We start from the raw sequence: 23,201 nt of genomic DNA, 5'->3' as shown, positions 1-23,201 counted from the left end.
GAGAGGTGGAGAGCGAGAGAGAGGAATGCGAGAGAGTGGAGAGTGCGAGAGGGGATGGCGAGAGCGTGAGGAGGGGTTGAGAGGGGAGGGACAGAGGGGGAGGAAGAGAGAAAGGGGAGAGAGAAAGGGGAGAGAGGGGGAATTCGAGAGAGGGGAGGGCGAGAGACAGTGGAGGGCGAGAGAGAGAGAGGTGTGCGAGAGAGTGGAGGGCAAGAGAGAGGGAGGGCGAGAGAGGGGTGGGCGAGAGATTGGGCGAGAGAGTGGTGGAAGACCGAGGGGTGGGCCAGAGAGGGGAGGGCGAGAGAGAGGGGTGGTACAGGGAGGGGAGGGTGAGAGAACGGTGGGCGAGAGAGGGGTGGGTGAGAGAGAAGAGGGCGAGAGAGGGGAGGGCGAGATTGGGAAGGGTGAGAGAGGAGAGGGCAAGAGAGAGGGGTGGTACAGGGAGGGGAGGGCGAGAGAAGGGTGGGCGAGAGAGGGGTGGGTAAGAGAGGAGAGGGCGAGAGAGGGGAGGGGGAGATGGGGCGGGCTTGAGAGAGGAGGGCGAGAGAGAGGGGAGGGTGAGAGATAGAGGAGTGGGAGAGAGTGGGGAGGGAGAGAGAGGGGTGGACGAGGTAGAGGGGAGGGCGAGATAGTGGGGACGGCGATAGAGGCATGCGAGAGAAGCAAGGACGAAAGAGGAGTGCAAGAGAGGGGAGGGCGAGTGAGTGCGAGGACTAGAGAGGTGTGGGAGGGAGAGGGGAGTGCGAGAGAGGGGGCGGAGAGAGATAGGGCTGGGCGAGAGATAGGGGAGGTCGAGTGAAAGGGGAGGGCCAGTGGTCAGGGAGGGGAGAGAGTGGGGAGGTCAAGAGAGGGGCCGCGAGAGAGGGGTGTGCGAGAGAAGGGTGTGTGAGAGAGAGGAGCGCGAGAGAGTCGAGACCGAAACAGGGGAGCGTGAGAGAGGGGAGGGCGAGAGGTAGAGGTGGGAGGGCGGGAGATAGGAAGGTGCAAGAGATGGGCAGGGTGAGAGAGAGGAGAGATCCAGAGATTGGGGAGGTGAGAGAGGGGAGGGCGAGACAGGGTAGAGCGAGAGAGTGGAGGTCGAGAGAGTGGAGAGCGAGAGAGAAGTGAGGGAGAAAGAGGAGGAGTGCGAGAGAAAGAGGAGGGCGAGAGGGAGGGGAGGCGAATGAGAATGGAGTTTCAGAGGGTGAAGGTAAGACAGAGGAGAGCGGGAGAGGGGAGGCTGAGAGAGGGAAGGGTGAGGGAAGGCGAGAGAGTGGAGTTGGAGAGATAGGGGTGGGCAAGAGATGGGATGGACGAGAGATATTGCAAGGCGAGAAATAGGGGAGTGCAAGAGATGGGGAGGGTGAGAGATAGGGGAGGGCCAGAGATCGGGGATGTCGAGAGAGGGGAGGGCGACAGAGGGGAGAGTGAGAGTGGGGAGAGCAAAGGAGAGGGAAAGCAGAGAGAGAGGAATGGGAGATGGAGGGAAGGGCAAGAGAGGGCGAGGGAGAGAGAGGTGAGGGCGAGGGGAGAGGGGATGGCAAGGTCGGCGGATGGCGAGAGAGTGGGGAGTGCGAGAGAGAGAGGAGTGCGAGAGAGTGGAGGGCAAGAGAGAGGGGGAGGGCGAGAGAGAATGGAGGGTGACAGTGTGGGGAGTGCGAGAGAGTGGAGGGGTGAGATGGGAGGGAGAGAGAGGGGAGGGAGAGAGAGGTTGAGGCAGAGAGAGAAGGGAGCGAGAAAGAGAGGGGAGTGCGAGAGAGGGGAGGGTGAGAGAGGTGATGGCGAGAAAGGGAAGGGTGAGAGACGGAAGGGCGCGAAATGGGGCTGGCGAGAGAAGGGAAGGGAGGACGTGGGCGAGGGAGAGGGGAGGGCAGGGAGGGGAGAGCGAGAGAGAGGTGAGGGGTCGAGAGGGCAGTGCCAGAGAGAGGGGAGGGCGAGAGATAGTGGAGGGTGAATGTGGAGGGCGAGACAGGGAGGACAAGAGAGTGGTGGAAGACGAGGGGTGAGCCAGAGAGGGGAGGGCGAGAGAGAGGGGTGGTACAGGGAAGGGAGGGCGAGAGACGGGAGGGCGAGAGAGAGGGGACGGTGAGGGGGAGGGGAGTGGGAGAGAGAGTGGAGGGACCGAGAGGGGAGGACGAGGTAGAGGGGAGGGCGCGATAGTGGGGAGGGCGAGAGAGGAGGGCAACAGACAGAAATGAGGCAGAGGGCGAGAGAGGGGTGGGCGAGAGAGGGGAGTGCGAGAGAGAGGAGGGAGAGAGAGCGGAGGCCGAGAGAGGGGAGGGAGAGAGAGGGGAGAGTGAGAGAGAGGTGAGGGAGAGAGAGAGAGGGTGAGGACGAGACAGGGGAGGGCGAGAGAGAGGGGAGGGTGAGATGGGGTAGTGCGAGAGAGGAGAGAGGGAGGGGCGGGAGAGGGAGGGGAGGGAGAGTGATGGGAAGGAGAGAGGGAAAGCTCAAATGGAGGGGAGAGAGAGGAAGGTGAGGGAGAGAGAGAAGGACGAGAGAGATGGGAGGACTAGAGAGGGGGAGAGCGAGAGCGACTGCAGGGTGAGAGAGGGCAAGGGTGAGAGAGGGGATGGAGAAAGAGCGCAGGGCGAGAGAGTGGAGGGCGAGAAAGTGGAGAGCGAGAGAGAGGTGAGGGAGAGAGCGGTAGTGCGAGAGAGAGGGGAGGGCGCCAGGGAGGTGAGGCTAGAGAGAGGAGGTTGATAGGGTGATGGCAAGACAGGGGAGGGCGGGAGAGAGGGGAAGTGGAGAGAGGGGAGGTTGAGAGAGGGGAAGGTGAGGGAGGGCGAGAGAGGGGAGTGCAAGAGATAGGGGTTGGCAAGAGATGGGGTGGGTGACAGATGGGGAAGGCGAGAGATGGAGAGTGTAAGAGATGGGGAGGGTGAGGGATAAGGGGAGGGCCAGAGATCGGGAGGTCGAGAGAGGGGAGGTCGACAGAGGGGAGACCGAGAGAGGGGAGAGCAAGGGAGAGGGAAAGCAGAGAGAGTGAATTGGGAGATGGAGGGGAGGGCAAGAGAGGGGGCGGGAGAGAGAGGGGAGGGAGAGGAGAGAGGGGATGGCGATGTCATGGGATAGCGAGAGAGTGGAAAGTGCGGTAGAGAGAGAGGAGTGCGAGAGATTGGAGGGCAAGAGAGATGGGGAGGGCGAGAGAGAATGGAGGGCAAGAGAGTGGGGAGTGCGAGAGAGGAGGAGTGAGACGGGAGGGAGAGAGAGGGGAGGTAGGGAGAGATTGAGGGAGAGAGAGCGGAGGGAGAAAATGAGGGGAGCGCGAGAGAGGGGAGGGCGAGAAATGAGGAGGGCGAGAGAAGGGGATGGAGGGGGAGGGCGAGGGAGACGGGAGGACGAGGGACGGCAGGGCGAGAGAGTGGAGGTCGAGAGAGGGGAGAGCGAGATGAGGTGTGGGATAGAGAGGGCAGTTCCAGAGGGAGGGGAGGGCGAGCGAGAGTTGGAAGTGAACGTGGAGGGCGAGACAGGGGAGGGGGAGAGAGTGGTGGAAGAGCGAGGGGTGGGACAGAGAGCGGAGGGCGAGATAGAGGGGTGGTACAGGGAGGGGAGGGCGACAGATGGGAGTGCGAGAGAGGGGATGGTGAGAGAGGGGAGGGCGAGAGAGGGGAGGGCGAGATTGGAAAGGGTGTGAGAGGGGAGGGCGTGAGTGGGGAGGGCGGGACAGAGGGGACTGTAAGAAAGAGGGGAGCTTGAGAGAGGGGAGGGAGAGGGGGGAACGAGAGGGGAGGGCAAGAGGTAGGGGTGGGCGAGAGATAGGGGAATGCGAGTGATAGGGGAGGGCCAGAGGTCAGGGAGGGGAGAGAGCGGGGAGGGCGAGAAAGCGGAGGGCGAGAGAGAATGGAGTTTGAGAGGATGAGAGCGAGACTGGGGAGGGCGGAAGAGAGGGGAAGGGGGGAGAGGGGAGGGTGAGCGACGGGAGGGTGAGGGAAGGGAGGGCGAGAGAGGGGAGAGCAAGCGAGAGCGAAAGCGGAGAGAGAGGGTAGGTAGTGGAAGGGGGAGAGAGTGAGCGGAGGGAGAGAGAGGCGGAAGGCGAGTGATAGAGGAGGCCAGAGATAGGGGAGGGCGAGTGAGGGGAGGGCGAGAGAGAGGAGAGCGAGAGAGGGGAGGACAAGAGAGAGGGAAAGCCGAGAGAGAACAGTGGGAGATGTAGGAGAGGGCAAGGGGGGGAGGGAGAGAGAAGGGAGGGCGAGAGAGAGGGGATGGCGATGGCGGGGGTGGCGAGAGAGTGGGGAGTGTGAGAGAATGGGGAGTGCGAGAGAGTGGAGGGGGTGAGAGGGGAAGGTGAGAGAGGGGAGGGTGACAGATTGGTGTGGGCGAGAAAGAGTGGAGGTCGAAGGAGGGGATGAAGAACGAGGGGTGGGAGAGAGAGAGTGAGGGAGAGAGAGAGGGGAGGGAGAAAGAGAGGCGAGCGCGAGAGAGGGATGGGCGAGAGAGGTGATGGCGAGAGAGGGGAGGTCGAGAGTAGGGGAGGGAGAGGGGAGGGAGAGAGAGAGGAGGGCGAGGTAGGGCAGGGAGAGAGTTTGGAGGGCGAGAAAGGGGAGAGCCAAAGAAAGAAAAGAGAGAGAGGGCAGAGCCAGAGAGAGGGGAGGGCGATAGGGAGGGGAGGGTGAGAGAGAGCGGACGGTGAATGGGGAGGTCGAGACAGGGGAGGGCGAGAGAGAGGGGAACGGGAGAGATGGGAAGGCGAGAGAATGTTGGAATAGTGAGGGTAGGGATTGAGAGGGGAGGGCGAGAGAGAATGATGAGACAGGGAGGGGAGGGCGAGAGAGGGGATGGCGAGGGCGGGGAGGGTGAGAGAGGGGAGGATGAGATTCGGAAGGATGAGAGAGGGGAGGGCGTGAGAGGGGATGGCGAGAGAGAGTGGTGGGACAGGGAGGGGATGGCGAGAGAGCAGAGTGCGAGAGAGGGCAGGGTGAAAGAGAGGAGTGCGAGAGAGGAGAGGGCGAGTGAGTGGAAGGGTGAGAGAGGGGTGGGTGGGAGAGGGGAGTGTGAGAGAGGGAAGGGCCAGAGAGGGGAGGGCGACAGAAGGGAGTGCGAGAGAGAGGAGAGCGAGAGAAGCGAGAGGAAGGGAGTGGGAGGGGAGGGAGAGAGGTGGGAAGGAGAGTGAGAGGGAAGTGCGAGAGGGAGAGATGAGTGCGAGAGAGTGGAGGGCAAGAGAGAGGTGAGGGCGAGAGAGAATGGAGGGTGAGAGTGGGGGTGGGCGAGAGAGAGGGGAGGTCGACAGAGTGGAAAGCGAGAGAGAGGTGAGGGAGTGAGAGGGGTCGTGCAAGAGAGAGGGGAGGGCGAGAGGGTGAGGGTGAGACAGGGGAGGTAGGAGAGAGGGGAAGGGGAGAGAGGGGAGGGTGAGAAATATGGGATTGTGAGAGAGTGGAGGGTGAGAGAGAAGGGAGTGCGAGAGAGAGTGGAGGGTGAGAGAGGGGAGGGCAAGACGCAGGAGAGTGAGAGAGAGGTGAAGGGGACAGACGGGTGGGAGAGAGTGGAGGGAGAGAGAGGGGAGGGCCAGAGAGGGGAGAGCGAGAGAGAGGGGTGGGTCTGAGTGGGGAGGGCGCGAGAGTTGAGGGGGAGAGAGGGAAGTGTGAGACAGAGGAGGGCGAGAGGAGGGTGGCCAAGAGAGTGGAGGGCGAGTGAGAGGGGAGGACGAGAAAGAGGGGAGGGGAAGAGATTGGATGGTTAGAGAGGGGAGGGCGAGAGAGAGGTGAGGGAGAGCGACCAGAACACGGGAGAGTGGAGGGGAGAGAGAGGGGATTATCAGAGGGAGGGCGAGAGATGGATGGGTGAGAAAGGGGATTCGAGAGAGGGGAGGGAAAGAGAGAGGGGAGGGTGAGAGAGAGGGGTGAGCGAGAGAGGGGAGGGCAAGAGAGGGGAGGGCGAGAGAGGGAAGAGCGAGTGAGGGGAGAGCGAGAGAGGTTGAGGGGAAGATAGGAAAGGGGAGAGAGTGAAGGTTGAGAGAGAGCCGAGGGAGATAGGGCGGAGGACGAGGGAGAGGGGAGGGCGAGAGAGAGGGAGGACGAGGCGGGAGGAGAAGAGATAGGAGGAGGCGGGGGGGAGGAAGTGAGCTGAGATCGAGAGAGAGGGGAGGTGCAGAGAGAGTGGTGAGACAGAGAATGGAGGGGAAGACAGGGGAGTGTGAGACAGGGGAGGGTGAGAGAGAGAGACGAGGGAGAGAGAGGGGAGGATGAGAGAGAGGGGAGGGCGAGAGAGAGGGGAAGGGGAGAGACGGGAGGGCGAGAGAGTGGTGGGATAGCGATGGGTGGGCCAGAGAGTGGAGTGTGAGAGAAGGGAGGGCGAGATTGGGAAGGGTGAGAGAGGGGAGGGCGAGAGATAGGGGAGGTTGAGAGAGAGAGGAGTGGGAGAGCGAGGGGAGGGAGAGAGACGGAACGATGAGGGAGAGAGGAGCGTGAAAGAGAGGAACGGCGAGAGAGGGAAATGCGATAGAATGGGAGGGCGAGAGAAAGGGAGAGAGAGGGGGAGGGAGGGACAGAGGGGAGTGTCAGAGAGGGGAGGTCGCGAGATTGGAGGGGACAGTGGGAAGTGTGACAGAGGGGAAGCAGAGAGGAGGGAGGGTGAGAGAGGGGAGGGCGAGAGACAAGGGAGGACGAGTAACGGGGAGGGGATTAGGTAGGAGGGTTAGCGAGGGGAAGGTGAGAGAGAGGTGAGGGAGAGAGAGAGCAGAATGAGGGAGAGTGGAGGGGGAGAGCGGGACTGTGACAGGGAGAGGGCGAGAGATGGAAGGGTGAGAGAGGGGATTCGCGAGAGGGGAGAGCGAGAGAGAGGGGAGGGTGGAAGAGAGGAGTGGGCGAGAGCTAGTGGAGGAAGATCGAGGGGAGAACGAGGGAGAGAGGAGGGCGAGAGAGAGGGACGGGGAGAGGAGAGGGAGAGAGAGGAGAGGGGTAGAGGGGAGAGAGAAGGGTGGACTGGAGCGAGGAAAGGGCAAGAGGAAAGTGGAGAGGGGATGGGTTAGAGGGGGCAGAGAATGGAGGGCGAGAGACGGGAGGGGAAGAGGGGGGAGTGGGAGAGATGTGATGGTCGGAGAGAGGCGAGGGAGAGAGAGGGGAGGACGAGGGAGAGGGGAGGGCGAGAGAGAGGGGAAGGCGAGAGAGGAGGATGAGAGTGGAGGGCGAGTGAGGGGGAGGGCGGGAGAGAGGGGAAGTGGAGAGAGGGGATGGCAAGAGGGTGGTGGGAAAGCGAGGGGTGGGCCTGTGAGGGGAGGGCGAGAGAGGGGAGGGCGAGATTGGGATGGGTGAGAGAGGAGAGGGCGAGGGAGGGGATTGGGAGAGAGAGGGGAGCAAGAGAGAGAGCGGACCAGTGAGAGGGGAGGGCGAGATAGTGGGGACGGCGAGAGAGGATTGCGAGAGAGGGGAAGGCGAGAGAGGGGGAGGGCGAGAGAGTGGTGACGGCGAGAGATAGGAGGGCGAGAGAGGGTAGTGCGAGGGAGAGGAGAGCGAGAGGGGCGAGAGCGAGAGATGGGAGTGTGAGAGAGGGGAGGGCGAGAGAGGGGAGAGTGGGAGAAGGGTGTGCGAGAGAGAGGAGAGCGAGAGTGGCGAAAGTGAAAGAGGGGAGCGTGAGAGACGGAACGTTGTGGGGGGTTTGAGAGAGGGGAGGGCAAGAGATAGGGGTGGGCGAGAGATGTGGTGGGCGAGAGATAGAGGAAGGCGAGTGATAGTGGAGGGCAAGAGATGGGGAGGGCCAGTGAGGGGGGGGACAGAGATAAGGGAGGGGAGCGAGTGGGGGCGGAGAGAGGGGAGATCGAGAGAGGGGAGTGCAAGAGAGAGGGAAAGCGGAGAGAGAGGGGATGGACTGGAAGGGGAGGGCAACAGAGAGATGTGAGTGAGAGTGAAGGGAGGGCGAGAGAGAGGGGAGGGTGGGAGAGGGGGATGGTGAGAGAGTGGGGAGTGCAAGAGAGAGCTGTGTGCAAGAGAGTGGAGGACAAGTGAGAGGGGAGGGCGAGAGTCGGGAGGGCGAGAGAGGGGAGGGGTTGAGAGCGAAAGGTGAGAGAGATGAGGAAGAGGGAAAGAGAGAGAGTGAAAGGGGAGAGAGTGGGAGGGCGAGAGAGAGGGGAGGGCGAAGGACGGGAGGGTGAGTGAGGGGAGGGAGAGGGTGGGGGAGCGCAAAAGAGAAGAAAGGTGAGAGAGAAGGGCGAGAGATGAGGACGGCGAGAGAAGGGGAGGGAGAGAGGGAGAGGGATGGGAGAGGGGATTGGAGAGAGAGGGGAGGGCGAGAGAGGGGGGACGGTGAGAGAGGGAAGGGCAAGACAGGGGGACGGTTAAAGAGAGTGGAAGGGGTGAGAGGGGAGAGGGAGAGAGTGGACGGAGAGAGAGGGGAGGGGCAGAGAGGGGAGGGCGAGAGAGAGGGATGGGACAGAGAAGGGAGGGTGCGAGGGTGGAGGGGGAGAGAGGGAAGTGTGAGAGAGGGGAGGGCGAGAGGGGGAGGGCGAGAGAGGGGAGGGTGAGAGAGAGGGGAGGACGAGAAAGAGGGGAGGGGAAGAGATAGGAGGGTTAGAGAGGGGAGGGCGATAGAGAGGTGAGGGAGAGAGAAAGCAGAACCAGGGTGAGTGGAGGGGAGTGAGAGAGGGGAGTGTGAGAGGGTGAGGGTGAGAGCGGGGATTCGACAGAGGGAAGGGTGAGAGAGGGGATTCGAGAGAGGGGAGGGTGAGAGAGATGAGAGGGTGACAGAGAGGGGTTCGCGAGAGAGGGGAGGGCGATAGAGGAGAGGGTGAGAGGGTGAAGGAAGGTTGGACAGGAGCAAGAGAAGGGCGAGAGGAAGGAGAGCGTGGTGGGGGATGGGTTAGACGGGAGAGAGGAGGTGGAAGTGAGAGGAGAGCGAGAGGGGGAGGTAGAGAGGGGTGAGACAGAGAATGGGGGTGTGAGCGGGGTGACGAGAGAGGGGTGGGTGAGAGAGGGGAGGGTGAGAGATGGGAGGGCGAGAGAGGGGAGAGCAAGAGAGGAAAGAGTGAGTGAATGGAGTGCGAGGGAGGGGAGTGGAAGAGAGGGGAGTGGGAGAAAGGGGAGGGTGAGAGAGAGGCGAGGGAGAGTGCAGGGAGGCCGAGGGAGAGGGGAGGGCGAGAGAGTGGGGAAGGCGAGAGAGAGGAGGATGAGAGAGTGGAGGGCGAGTGAGGGGGAGGCCGAGAGAGTGGGGAAGGGGAGAGAGGCCAGGCCGAGAGAGTGGTGGGAGAGCAAGAGGTGGGCCAGAGAGGGCAGTGCGAGAGACAAGAGTGTGACAGAGAGGGAAGGCAAGACAGGGGAGGGCGAGAGTGGGGAGGGCGAGATTGGAAAGGGTGAGAGAGGAGAGGGTGAGTGAGGGGAGGGTGAGAGAGAGGGCAGATTGAGAGAGAGGGGAGTGGGAGAGAGAGGAGAGGGAGAGAGAGGGGAGTACGAGGAAGAGGGGAGTACAAGATAGTGGGGAGGGCGAGAGAGGAATGTGAGAGAGTGGAGGGCGAGAGAGAGGAGTGAGAGAGAGGGCCGGGCGAGTGAGGGGGAGGGCGAGAGAGGGGTGGGTGGGAGATGGGAGGCCGAGAGAGGGGAGGTAGCTAGAGAGGAGGGCGCGAGATAGGAGGGCGAGAGAGGAGAGGTCGAGAGAGGGGAGTGCAAGAGAGGGGAGTGCGAGAGAGGGGAGAGCGAGAGATGGGAGTGCGAGAGAGGGGAGGGCGAGAGAGGGGAGGACGAGAGACTGGAGAGCTAGAGAAGAGAGTGCGAGAGAGAGGACAGTGAGAGAGGTGAAAGCGAAAGAGGGGAGTATGAGAGAGGGTAGGGAGAGGGAGGCGAGAGAGGAGAGGGCGAGAGATAGGGGTGGGCGAGAGATAGGTGTGGGTGAGAGATGGGGAAGGTGAATGATAGTTGAGCGCAAGAGATGGGGAGGGCGAGAGATAGGGGTCGGCAAGAGATAGGTGTGGGTGAGAGATTGGGGAAGGTAAATGATAGTTGAGCGCAAGAGATGGGGAGGGCAAGAGATAGGGGAGGGCCAGAGATCAGGGTCGGGGAGAGAGTGGGGAGGGAGAGAGAGGGCAGAGCGAGAGAAGGGAGTGCAAAAGAGAGGAAAAGAGGAGAGAGAGGGGAAAGAGTGGGCGGGATGGCAACCGCGAGGTGAAGGAGGAAGAGGGAAGGTGAGAGAGGGGAAGGCAAACGAGGAGAAAGGCAAGAGAGAGAGGAGGGCGAGATAGTAGGGAGGGCGAGAGAGGGGAGAGGGTGAGAGGGGAGAGAGAGTGAAGGAAGAGGGAAAGGGGAAAGAGAAATGTGAGAGAGGGGGGAGGGTGAGAGAGGGAAGGGCAAGAGAGGGGGAGGGCGAAGAAGGGGAGGTAGAGTGAGAGGAGAGAGAGAGATGGGGAGGGCGAGAGAAGGGGTGGGAGAGAGGGGATTGTGAGAGAGAGAGGAGGGTGAGAGAGAGGAGAGAGCGAGAAAGAGGGGAGGGGAAGAGAGGAGATTTGAGTGACGGGAGGGCGAGAGAGAGGGGAGGGAGAGAGATAGTGTAGGCGAGAGAAGGGAGGATGATAGAAGAGAGGGCGAGAGAGAGTGGTGGACGAGAGTGGGAAGAGATAGGAGGAGTTGAGAGGGGAGGGCGAGAGAGAGGAGGGAGAGAGAGGAGAACGTTGGAGAGAGGAGGGCGAGAGAGAGGGAGGGGGAGGGGGGTGGACAAGAGAGGAGAGCGCGAGAGAGGGAAGAGTGAGTGAGGGGAGGGCGAGAGAGGGGAAGGGAAGAGTTGGGAGTGGGAGAGAGGGGAGGGTGAGAGAGAGGCGAGAGAGAGAGGGGTGGACAAGGGAGAGGGGAGGGCGAGAGAGAGTGGGGGAGATGAGAGAGAGGAGGGTGAGAGAGCGGAGGGCGAGTGAAGGGGAGGGCGCGACACAGTCGAAAGGGAGAGAGGGGAGGACGATCGAGTGGTGGGAGGGCGAGGGGTTGGCCAGAGAGGGGAGGGAGAGAGAGGTGGTGGGAGAGAGAGGGTAGGCAAGAGAGGGGAGGGCGAGTGAGGGGAGGGTGAGAGAGGGGAGGGCGAGAGAGAGGGAAGGGTGAGAAAGGAGAGGGTGAGAGAGGCGAGAGTGAGAGAGAGGGGAGTGGGAGAGAGAGGGGAGGGCGAGAGATAGGAGAGCGAGAGTGGGGAGTGCGAGAGAGAGGATAGCGAGAGGGGCGAGAGCGAGAGATTGGAGTGCGAGAGAGGGGAGGGCGAGAGAGGGGAGGGCGAGAGAGGCGAAAGCGAAAGAGGGGAGCATGAATGACTGGAAGGTGAGGGGGGCGAGAGAGGGGAGGGTGAGGGATAGGGGTGGGTGAGAGACAGGTGTGGGCGAGACATAGCGGAATGCGAGTGTTAGTGGAGGGCAAGAGATGGGGAAGGCTAGAGATGGGGAGGGCCAGAGATCAGGGAGGGGGAGAGAGTGAGGAGGACGAGAGAGGGGAGAGCGAGAGAGGGGAGTGCAAGAGAGAGGGAAAGTGGAGAGAGAGGGGAGGGAGTGGAAGGGAAAGGACAAGCAAGAGGGGAGCGAGAGAGATGGGAGGGTGAGGGAGAGGGGGGCAAGAGAGGAGGAGGGTCAGAGAGTTGGGATGGTAAGAGGGAGAGATGTGTGAAAGAGAGTGGAGGGCGAGAGAGGGGAAGGCAAGAGAGGGGAGGGGGTGAAAGGGGAGCGAGAGAGATTGTAGGAAGAGGGAAAGGGGGCGAGAAAGGGGAGCAAGAGAATGGGTAGGACGACAGAGAGGGGAGGGCGAGAGAGAGGGAGGGCGAAGGAGTGGTTGAAGTGTGAGGAGACGGAGAGAGAGGGGAGTGCAAGAGAGTTGAAGGGAGAGAGAGGGAAGGGCAAGTCATGGAGAGGGCGAGAGAAGGGGAGAGAGGGGATTGAGAGAGAGAGGGGAGGGCGAGAGAGGGGAGGGTGAGACAGGAGGAGGGTGAGAGATTGGGGAAAGTGAGAGAGGGCAGGAGAGAGAGTGGAGGGAGAGAGAGGGAAAGCCCAAAGAGGGGAGGGCGAGAGTGATGGGTTGGGACAGAGAGGGGAGGGCACGAGAGTGGAGGAGAAGAGAGAGAAGTGTGAGAGAGGGAGGGCGAGAGAGGGGAGGTTGAGAGAAATAGGAGGACGAGCAAGACGGGAGGTGAAGTGATATGAGGGTTAGAGAGGGGAGGGCGAGAGAGAAGGGAGTGCGAGAGAGAGGGGAGTACAACAGAGAGGTGACGGAGAGAGTGGAGGGCGGGGGAGAGGGGAGAGCGAGAGACAGGGGAGGCCAATAAAGGGGAGGGCGAGAGAGGGGAGGGGGAGAGAAGGGAGGGTGAGAGTGGGGAGGGAGAGAGAGGCGAGGGTGAGAGAGGGAAGGGAGCAAGAGAGGAAAATGCGAGAAAGGGTAAGAGGGAGAGAGTTAAGTGGGAGAGTGGAGAGCGTTAGAGAGAGGGGAGGGTGAGAGAGAGTGGAGGGAGAGAGAGGGGAGGGGGAGAGAGGTGAGAGCGGGAGATGGTATGGCAAGAGAGGAAAGGGGAGAGAGGGGAGTGGGAGAGAGAGTGGAGGGGAAGGCAGGGGAGTTAGAGAGAGGGGGACGAGAGAGATCTTGATCTGACTGTCAAATTCCAAAGCGTAACTTGAGATGAGTTCAATAAAAATGGCAGAATGACAGAAACAACCACTTCCAACCATCAGAAACAAATTTCTATGAATGGGAACTGGAGGTCTGCTATTTGGAATGGAGGATTGCATTTTAAAAGTTAATGAGGATCAGCAAATGTTTTGTGATAGATGTGTGCACAGTTTGAAGCTGTTTGCTGATTTAGTTTTGCGAAAGGTTTGGCAGATACATTTTAATTAGAATCAATTAAATCTGCCAACGTGGACATTAAATACTCACACGTATGAAATACTTTAACATAGAACATAGAAAAGTACAGCACAGAACAGGTCCTTTGGCCCACGACAGTGTGCCGAGGTTTAATCCTAATATAAAATATAATAACAACCTACACACCCCTTAACTTGTTGCCATCCATGTGCATGTCCAGCAGTCAATTAAATGTCCCCAATGACTCTACTTCCACCACCACAGCTGGCAATGCATTCCAATCATTCACAACTCTCTGCATAAAGTACTTACCTCTGTCGTCTCCTCTATACCATTCTCCTAATATTTTAAAACTATAACCTCTCGTTCCAGTCAATCCTGCCCTGGTGAAAAGTGTCTAGCTATTGACTGTATCTATTCCTCTCATGATCTTGTATACCTCAATCAGGCCTCCTTTCTTCGACCTTCTGTCCATAGAGAAAAGACTGAGTTTATTCAACCTTTCCACATAAGGCAAGGCCTCCAGTCCAGGCATCATCCTGGTAAACCTTCTTTTTACCCTCTCCAAAGCCTCTATATCATTCTTATAGTAGGGTGACCAGAACTGAACAACACAATATTCCAAGTGTCGTCTCACCATGGACTTGCAGAGCTGTAGCAAAACAACACGGCTTTCAAACTCGATCCCCAGTTAATGAAAGCAAAAATATCATATGCTTTCTTAACAATTCTATCCACTTGGGTAAAAATCAACGAGGAGAAAGTGAGGAGAGCAGATGCTGGAGATCAGAGCTGAAAAATGTGTTGCTGGGAAAGCGCAGTAGGGCAGGCAGTATCCAAGGAGCAGGGGAATCGAGGTTTCGGGCATAAGCCCTACTTCAGGAATGAGGGGAGTGGGCCAAGCAGGCTAAGATAGACGGTAGGGAGGTGGGACTTGGGGGAGGGGTGTTGTGAATGCAATAGGTGGAACGAGGTTAAGGTGAGGGTGATAGGCCGGAGAGGGTGTGGGAGCGGAGAGGTCAGGAAGGAGATTGCAGGTCAAGAAGGCATTGCTGAGTTCGAGGGTTGGGACTGAGGTGAGGTGGGGTGAGGGGAAATGAGAAAGTCGGAGAAATCTGCATTCATCCCTTGTGCTCGGAGGGTTCCTAGGTGGTAGATGAGGCACTTTTCCTTCAGGCGTCATGTTGCCATGGTCTGACGATGGAGGAGGCCAAGGAACTGCATGTCCTTGGTGGAGTGGGAGGGGGAGTTGAAGTGTTCAGCCACGGTGCGGTTCGTTGGTGCGTGTGTCCCAGAGGTGTACTCTGAAACGTTCCACAAGTAGGCGGCCTGTCTCCCCAATAAAGAGGAGGCCACATCAGGTGCAGCGAATGAAATAAATGATGTATGTGGAGGTGCAGGTGAATTTGTGATGGATATGGAAGGATCCCTTGGGCCTTGGAGGGCAGTCAGGGTGGAGGTGTGGACGCAAGTTTTGCATTTCTTGCGGTTGCAGGGGAAGGTGCCGGGAGAGGAGGTTGCGTTGGTGGGGGGTGTGGATCTGACGACGGAGTCGCGGATGGAGTGGTCTTTCCAGAACGCTGATAGGGCAGGGGAGGGAATTATATCAGTGGTGTTCACGAATGTTTGGAGTTGGCGGCAATGACAAAAGATGATACGATGTATCTGGGGGTTGCTGGGATGGTAGGTGAGGACCAGTGGAGTTCTGTCCTGGTGGCGATTGGAGGGGCAGGGTTCATGGGCGGAAGAGCGGGAATTGGAGGAGATGCATTTGAGAGCATCGTCAACCACGTCTGAGGGGAAATTGCGGTCTTTGAAGAAAGAGACCATCTGGGTTGTTCAGTATTGGAATTGCTCCTCCTGGGAGCAGATGCAGCGGAGGGAAAGGAATTGTGAATATGGGATGGCTTTTTAACAGCGTGCAGGGTGGGAGGACGAGTAATCTAGGTAGCTGTGGGCGTCGGTCCGTTTTTAGTGAATGTCCATGTTGAGTCAGTCGCCCGAGATAGAAATGGAGAGGTGTAGAAATGGGAGGGAGAGGTCTGAGAAGGTCCAGGTAAATTTGAGATCGGGGTGGAAGGTGTTCGTAAAGTGGATGAACTGTTCAACCTCCTCGTGGGAGCATGAGGTAGTGCTGATACAGTCATTGATGTAGCGGAGGAAAAGGTGTTGTGTGGTGCCAGTGTAGCTGTGGAAGTTTAATTGTTCCACATACCCGATGAAGAGGCAGGCACAGCTGGGGCCCATGCAGGTGCCCATGGTTAGACCTTTAGTTTGGAGGAAGTGGGAGGATTGGAAAGAAAAGTTGTTCAGAGTGAGGACCAGTTCAGTCAGTCGAAGCAGGGTGTCAGTGTCTGGGTACTTATTGCGTCGGTGGGAAAGGAAGAAGCGGAGGGCTTTGAGGCATTTGTGTTGGGGGATGAAGGTGTATAGAGGTTGGATGATCTCATCCACCGCCTCTAACCTCATCGTCGCGCAACCCCTCACGGCCCGTTTCTACCTCCTGCCCAAAAGCCACAAACCTGACTGCTCCGGCTGACCCATTGTCTCAGCCTGCTCCTGCCACACCGAACTCATCTCTGCATACCTCGACCCGGTCCTGTCCCCCTTAGTCCAAGAACTCCCCACCTCCGTTCGGGACACCACCTACGCCCTCCACCTCCTCCACGATTTTTGCTTCCCCGTCCCCAACGCCTTATCTTCCCCATGGACATCCAGTCCCTGTATACCTCCATCCCCCATCACGAAGGCCTCAAAGACCTCTGCTTCTTCCTTTCCCTCCGGCCCAACCAGTACCCTTCCACTGACAACCTCCTTTGACTGACTGAACTGGTCCTCACGCTGAACAACTTCTCTTTCCAATCCTCCCACTTCCTTCAAACCAAAGGAGTAGCCATGGGCACCCGCATGGGCCCCAGCTATGCCTGTCTCTTCGTCGGATATGTGGAACAGTCCATTTTCTTCAGCTACACTGGCACCACCCCACACCTTTTCCTCCACTACATCGATGACTGTAACGGCACTACCTCATGCTCCCACGAGGAGGTTGAACAGTTTATCCACTTTACTAACATCTCCCCCCCAGACCTCAAATTTACCTGGAACATCTCAGACTCCACCCTCCCCTTCCTCGACCTCTCCATTTCTATCTCGAGCGACCGACTCAACACGGACATTCACTATAAACTGACCGACTCCCACAACTATCTAAATTACACCTCCTCCCACCCTGCACACTGTTAAAACGCCATCCCATATTCCAAATGCCTTCGCCTCCGCCGCATCTGCACCCAGGAGGATCAATTCCAATACCGAACAACCCAGATGGCCAACTTCTTCAAAGACCGCAATTTCCCCTCAGACGTGTTTGACGATGCTCTCCACCATATCTCCTCCACTTCCCGCTCCTCCGCCCTTCACCCCGCCCCACCAATCGCCACCAGGACATAACCCCACTGGTCCTCACCTACCACCTCACCAACCTCCAGATACATTGTATCATCTTTCATCATTTCTGCCACCTCCAAATAGACCCCACCACCAAGAATATCTTTCCCTCCGCACCCCTGTCAGTGTTCTGGAAAGACCACGCCCTCTGCGACTCCGTCGTCAGATCCACATGCCCCACCAACCCAACCTCCTCTCCCGGCACCTTCCCCTGCAACCGCAAGAAATGCAAAACTTGTGCCCACACCTTCCCCCCTCACTGCCATCCAAGGCCGCAAGGGATCCTTCCATGTCCGTCACAAATTCACCTGCACCTCCACACACATCATTTCCTGCATCCACTGCACCCGATGTGGCCTCTTCGACAATGGGGAGACAGATCGCCTACTTGTGGAACATTTTTGAGAACACCGCTGGGACACCCGCACTAACCAACCCAACCGTCCCGTGGCTGAACACCTTAACTCCCTCTCCCACTCTGCCAGGACATGCAGGTCCTTGGCCTCCTCCATTGCCAGACCATGGCAAAATGACGGCTGGAGGAAGAGCGCTTCATCTTCAGCCAAGGAATCCTCCGAGCACAAGGCATGAATGCAGGTTTCTCCGGCTTTCCCATTTCCCCTCACCCCACCATATCTCAGTCCCAACCCTCAGACTCAGCACCGCCTTCTTGACCTGCAATCTTCTTCCTGACCTCTTCGCTCACTCCCCCTCTCTGGCCTATCACCCTCACCTTAACCTCCTTCCACCTGTTGAATTCCCAACGCCCCTCTCCCAAGTCCCTCCTTTCTCCCTTTTATCATAGCCTGCTTGGCACACCCTCCTCATTCCTGAAGTAGGGCTTATGCCTGAAACGTCGATTCTCCTGCTCCGTGTATGCTGCTTGACCTGCTGCGCTTTTCCAGCAACACATTTTTCAGCTCTATCTACTTGGGTGGCAACTTTTAAGCATCTGTGTACTTGCACACACAGATCCCTCTGTTCTGCCACACTGCCAAGAATCCTGTCTTTAACCCTATATTCAGCAATCGCGTTCAACCTTCCAAACTGGAAAATGATGCACCGAATGCCAAACAGGAGAAGGTTGTTGGCATGTGTCAGAAGAGTTAGGATCAATGACCAGAAACATGAAACCGTCTTTTCAGCAAGCTTTCAAATAGAGAACGTGGACCACAGTGCATCTAAGGAGGTTTATCAGTTGAGTACATCTAATTAAGAGGGCTTGAACAGACTCACGGACAAAAACATATAAAGCTATCACAGAACCAAAGAACGGAGTGTGTATATAAAAGGTACAAAAGACAGCATGGATCAAGGCCTTGAAGAATTTAGAGGAAGACATAAGTTTAAATTCCATATATAAGAGATGATAATGAGCCAGTTAAGATCACATTCCTTTCTCTATATGCACAAGTTTACGTTTACCAGTCTTGTCCAGGCCAGCATTGAATGGGAATTTTATTTGCAATGGGCTCATTTCCTGATTTCACAAGATATCTTAGTGTTGTAAATGCAATAGAATGTATTGTCCACAGTTTCAACAAATCATTAAATAGAAGTTCACAGAAATAAACAACTTTCCAAAGCTGTCTTTCAACAGCCAGACTCAAACAATATTCAAAGAGGATTTGCATGAACAAAGTGGGCTTGTCAAGGTGTTAAATCATTTCGATTCTAAAACTAGATTCAATTATAATCATATCAGCTGTATGTTGGATACTCCATGAACAAATGGTTCCCATATTCAAGCAGTTGTTTTCAAATACAGAAATTGGGTATTGCTGTAAAATAGGACATGCTCTTTTTTCTTACTTTTGGCTTGCATACATCCGGATAGCTGCAAGAATTTTGATATAAAGTCAAACAGCATTTTGGACTGAACAAGAAAGGAGTTCTGATGTTTTGGAAAGTGCACAATGATTGATCGAGATGTTCCCAATGGAAAATGGATTGGTCAGATGGTGACAGACAGTTGACAGCTAAACTTCGTAAAATTTTCAATTGGCAGGTTGCCTGAGTGGTCAAGGTATTGTACTGCCAAATGGGTTAGATAATGGCCATCGCCAATTTAGTCAAATCACAACAAGCATTGGCAGTTAACTGCCAATCATCACCTGGTCCATTCTACATGCCTATACCAATCAGCACTCATTACCCAGACAGATTGATGATTTCTCCCTTTCCATTGGTATTCTTGAGAGTGTCCTGATAAGTACAATACAATAAGTCTTAAATTAAAAACAACTTTATTTTCATCACGACTCAAATTTCCACGTTGTACCCGCTGGCAGAGATGAAACATAACCATAATGTTTCAGGCCAATGAACTGGTAGAGTTCGGCACTGTTCTTAGAGGAAAACCAACAACAATATCCTTGTGGAGAGAGAGGGATGGTATTGTTTTGCCTTTGATCCTATAGAGCAAGAATTTCAAAGTCATTGACGAACAGAAATACATAGAAACAAACCACATGCACATGCACACAGCACAATATTATTTAAAGTAACAGAGAGAAATTCTGCATGAGCAGAAAAAAATAATTGTTGTTCTGAATAGTGAATGCGGCACCAAAAGCACCCTTGTGATAATGACAGTTTGAAAATCTAGCCCACATTGGTTTGCAGCAGTTGAATAGTTGGTCATTCTATTATCAGCCCCGCTCAGTTCCTTCACGATTATGTGACCATAGATTCAGACTGTTTTTAAATTTAGATATCAATTTGAGTTGCACAGTGGAAGGAGCACGGCTATCCTATGAACAGCACTAAAGTGATCTCACAGCCATTGACTCTTTAAATAAGAAATGGGGCAAACCACAGTGATAGGGAAATGTAAATAAAGGAACCACTGTCAAGATTTCATCCAATTCGATAGTAACTGGTTACTGATCACCAAATTCAGCTGCCACTTGAAAGAAGCCCCAAAAAGAGATAGTCCAAATTTCACTTGATTCTTTGTCATATTATCGCAAGAGAGCTTTGTAGTTGCCGTCTAGTAGACATTATTTTTTCCACAAACCACAAAGGTTTGACAGACAGCATTGATTCTGATCAGAGATCAGAACCGAATAGTGCAGAACCACATCATAACTCATCTCGAGAAGCTGTATCAATGGGTGTTTAGGTTTGCAGTGCCTCTGTGTTCTGCGCTTCGGCCCCAATCTCTCGCTGTTCCCTAGTTTTTCTGCTAAGTTGCATTTCCAGTCAGTTTCCATTTCATCATTGTCCCAGATTATAGAGGTTTCAGTATCAGTGAGTTCACCAGTATAGCGTCTTGAGTAAATCAGCATTGGCTCCACTGAAAAGGCTTTTAAATCCCGAGATTCATAGAACAGCACATAGTTATCCCTTTTTAATGACCTAATAACAATTAACAACATTATATTTGATCTGCTATATTTTCCATTACTGACTGCAATGAATCTCCCTCATGGGATACAGAAACTCACCAATGTGAGTAAAAACCTCGTAAACTTGGGACAAAACCCAGGCTATTGACTTAAGAGAATAAACTCAATACAACAATGCAACAAAGAAAAGCAGATTGAAGTCAAATCGTGCACAGATTTGATGAAGAGCAAAACCCCCTCTACCCTAGCAGGAAGGCAAGTAGAAAAGTTGCGCAATTACATGACATCTTAATGCAATCTCAGAGCGTCATAAACATCTATTTCCAGATATCTGAAACCAGTACAGAACGCCTGGGGTCACTGTCAACTACATGCTATCAAACCCAGGGAATCATAAACGGAAATATCAGCATGTGCCCATGTAACAGTTTAAAATGTGTGTTTAATACCTCTGCTCGAGTAACTAGCAAAATTGTTTCGAGGTATGAACAATAAATGAGAATAGGTCACTTGGCCCTTCGAGCCTGCTCCACCATTCAATAATATCCTGACTGACCCGATATTAACAAGTTTATAAAATATTCAGCAGACAATATCCCACTTTAGCTTCTCTTATTCAATCATTTTAGTATATTTCACTACACATCCATTCTAATCTGGCGAATGATTCTCCTGCTGTTAATCACTGATCCACAATATACTCCTCTCCTCATTCTCGAATTGAAGGAGCCCGTGATGTACTGTTCTTTTCCTCAGCCTATTCTTAAGACAAGATAAAATAGATTGGAACAGACTCCACTGTTTGCTGTTACGAGACACAATAAGAACTATTGAAATATTTCAATACACTCCTTTGCTGAAACATATAATTTGTTTTAATCCTTTAAAACTGCTTCAATTCGTTTTATATTTGCATTGAATGATATTTTCGTTTGATTCAGATGTTAGTGCAAAGTGAAATATTACAGCACTGAGCTTTGTCTCATTCTCATTTGATGGAAGTTGGAAAGGAGTGTTTTCTTACAGCAGAAAGTGAAAAATGAACCACCACGTTGAGTAATAATACATGCAGGTTCTGACAAAGTCAATTTTCAATCAGAGATGATCAATGCAACAACTGAAGTACTTTTAATCATGAAGTCACATGTCAGAAATGTGTTATGTACTTTGTGTACCATGAGAAAAGCAGGAAGGAGATGATGTCCAGATCATCAGCTCATCGGGATTGTGCGATAAATATTGGCCGGGCCACCAGGTATAATCTCCTCACTTTAATTAAAAATAATAAGTGTCCATTTAGAGGGCAGAGTGACTTTGGTTTAATGCCGCATATACATCTGATGTGCAGGATTATCTTAGGACTGCACTGCTGTGGCAGTATCAGGTAGTCTATCCTAAACTCGATGGTAGATCTTGAACCCTCCAACTCAAAGATCAGTACACTACTCAGTGACACCTGAGCAACACACAGTACTCTGACAGGTGGCTTATTCTTTACATCCCAATGGATAAATGAAGCAATTTAGGGCAATTGCATCGATTCCATATCAGATACAAAACAGGCCTCTTATGGTGGAATGATAGTCTCGATACCCCTAGATCAGTGGTTTAAATTCCTAGATTATACTTTGTAGGCTTAAATTCCTGCCCCACCAACTCCCGAGGCGTGTCATACATCGCTGAATATTTAATTTTAAGAAAAAAGGAAAACCTCTTCAACCAATCAGCTGTTATCATTTGGTAAGTGCAACATGCGTAATTAGGAATCAGCACTTTGGATCACCTTTGCTGATTCCCTCTGTATTATACGGCTGTCAGTAATTTCTAGCAGTGTCCACCGTTACAGCTACACAAAGACCTCGAATACCTCTCCTCAATAGGTCATTCTTCCCTTTTGAAAACGGGCAGTGAGCACTCAGTCCTATGTCTATTTTAGCAACCAGTGGCTATCTTGCTTCCAGCCTGCTATCAGCAAGAATTAACTTGTACTGTCAAAGTGTGGCAATACTGAGAACAACCATCCCCGTATTGACCAGCTAAGATCACAAGATGCAGCACCAGTCAGTGTTTAGGTCCAGAAATAGATAACCATGAAGGCTGTTCTCCACGGCTGGAGAGTCCAGAAACAGGGCTCACGATCGATGGATACTACATCGGGCATTTTAGACTGAGATGAGGAAACCTTTCTTCATCCTGACAGTCGTGACTCTTTGGAATTCATTGACATAGAAATTGATTGAGCCCAAAACGGAATTGTTTTTTTTTCGGGTTAAAGGTATGAAAGCTTACAGAAAGAATGATGGAGCAGGGTACTGAGTTGGATAAGCAGCCATCATCATTTTCAACAGCAGCGCATGCTTAAGGGGCTGAATGGCTTACTGCTCCACCTATTTCTGTGACCATTCTGTGGTTTGAAGAGATGTGTTTCACTCAAAAGCTATTTTGATCGGAAAACGGAAGAGAATGTGTTACTGGTTACAACACAGAGTGACGAAACAATTTCAGATGATTGTGAATTGGTCTCCTCAAATTAAATTGAACAACGAGGAAGTTCTGGAAAACTGGGATAAACTGCTGAGTTACCTTCCAGTTGAAAATCGAAATGACCTGGAAGAGTTAATATAATCACATGGGAAGATATGTGGGAATAACCTGGGAATTACTAATCTCGCTACACATAATATTGATTGAGGAAATGCTGTTCCAATCAAACAACATCTTACCGACTTAACCTTTGAAGTTGGCACAGGTTCAGGAAGAGACTGAACACATGCTGAAAGACAATATAATCAAAATCAGTCGTAGTGAATAGAGCTCACCAACAGTGGTACCAAAACCAGATAACAACCAATGATTATGTGTGGACCTACGCAAATCCCATGCAGTTACTAAATCTGATAAATGTCCTAAATCAAATTTGGAAGAACATATTGAGAAGACGGGACAAGAAACTTATATTTCTCAGTACAACGTACTCAAAAAATACTGGTAGCTACTTACTTTTATTCAAAAAGGTGAAGATAATTTCGGCTTTCGTGACATCAAAATGCAATGTACCAGTTTACAGTCATGTCATGTGGTATGAAGAATATGCCAGCCACATTTCAAAGACTAAACAATGAACTAATTTCTTCGCAACCCAATTGCGTGGTACACATTGAATATCTGTCTTTTCGTCACACATGGAAGAAAAATTTGCAGAATTTCTCAAAATTATTCATTCGACTTTTGGAGGCAGGATTGGTGATAAACCTGGCCAACAGTGAATTCAAGAAAACACCAATCACTCTCCTGGACCATGTTATTGAACATGGACAGGTGGCCCCATCGAGAAAAAGAGCAGTACGACGACAAAACAATCTTGATTATCCAAAAGAGGCGGGTGGGGATAACTAATTGTTTGGATAAGTGATTGTTCAGATAACTCATTGCTCAGATAATTGATCTGATTGACGTTGTGATCTTGTTCGGATAATCTGAAATTAGGATGATTGACGTTCGGATAACAGAGGTTGTTCTGCACGTGGTAGTACTATGATTGGGTTTTATCAGAAAGTCGTACGGAATCTTAGCAGTGTGGCTGCTTCAGTCACTGAATTGCTGGTGAAATGCAGTAAGTTTCAATGGATGGAAAACTGTCAGAAGCATTTGTAAGCCTGAAAGTTGTATTAACTGCTGCCCC

Source organism: Chiloscyllium punctatum, chromosome 24 (assembly GCF_047496795.1).
Source record: "Chiloscyllium punctatum isolate Juve2018m chromosome 24, sChiPun1.3, whole genome shotgun sequence".
Taxonomy (NCBI): Eukaryota; Metazoa; Chordata; class Chondrichthyes; order Orectolobiformes; family Hemiscylliidae; genus Chiloscyllium; species Chiloscyllium punctatum.
The sequence above is the reverse complement of the archived record's forward strand: the minus strand, read 5'-3'. Positions refer to the sequence as shown.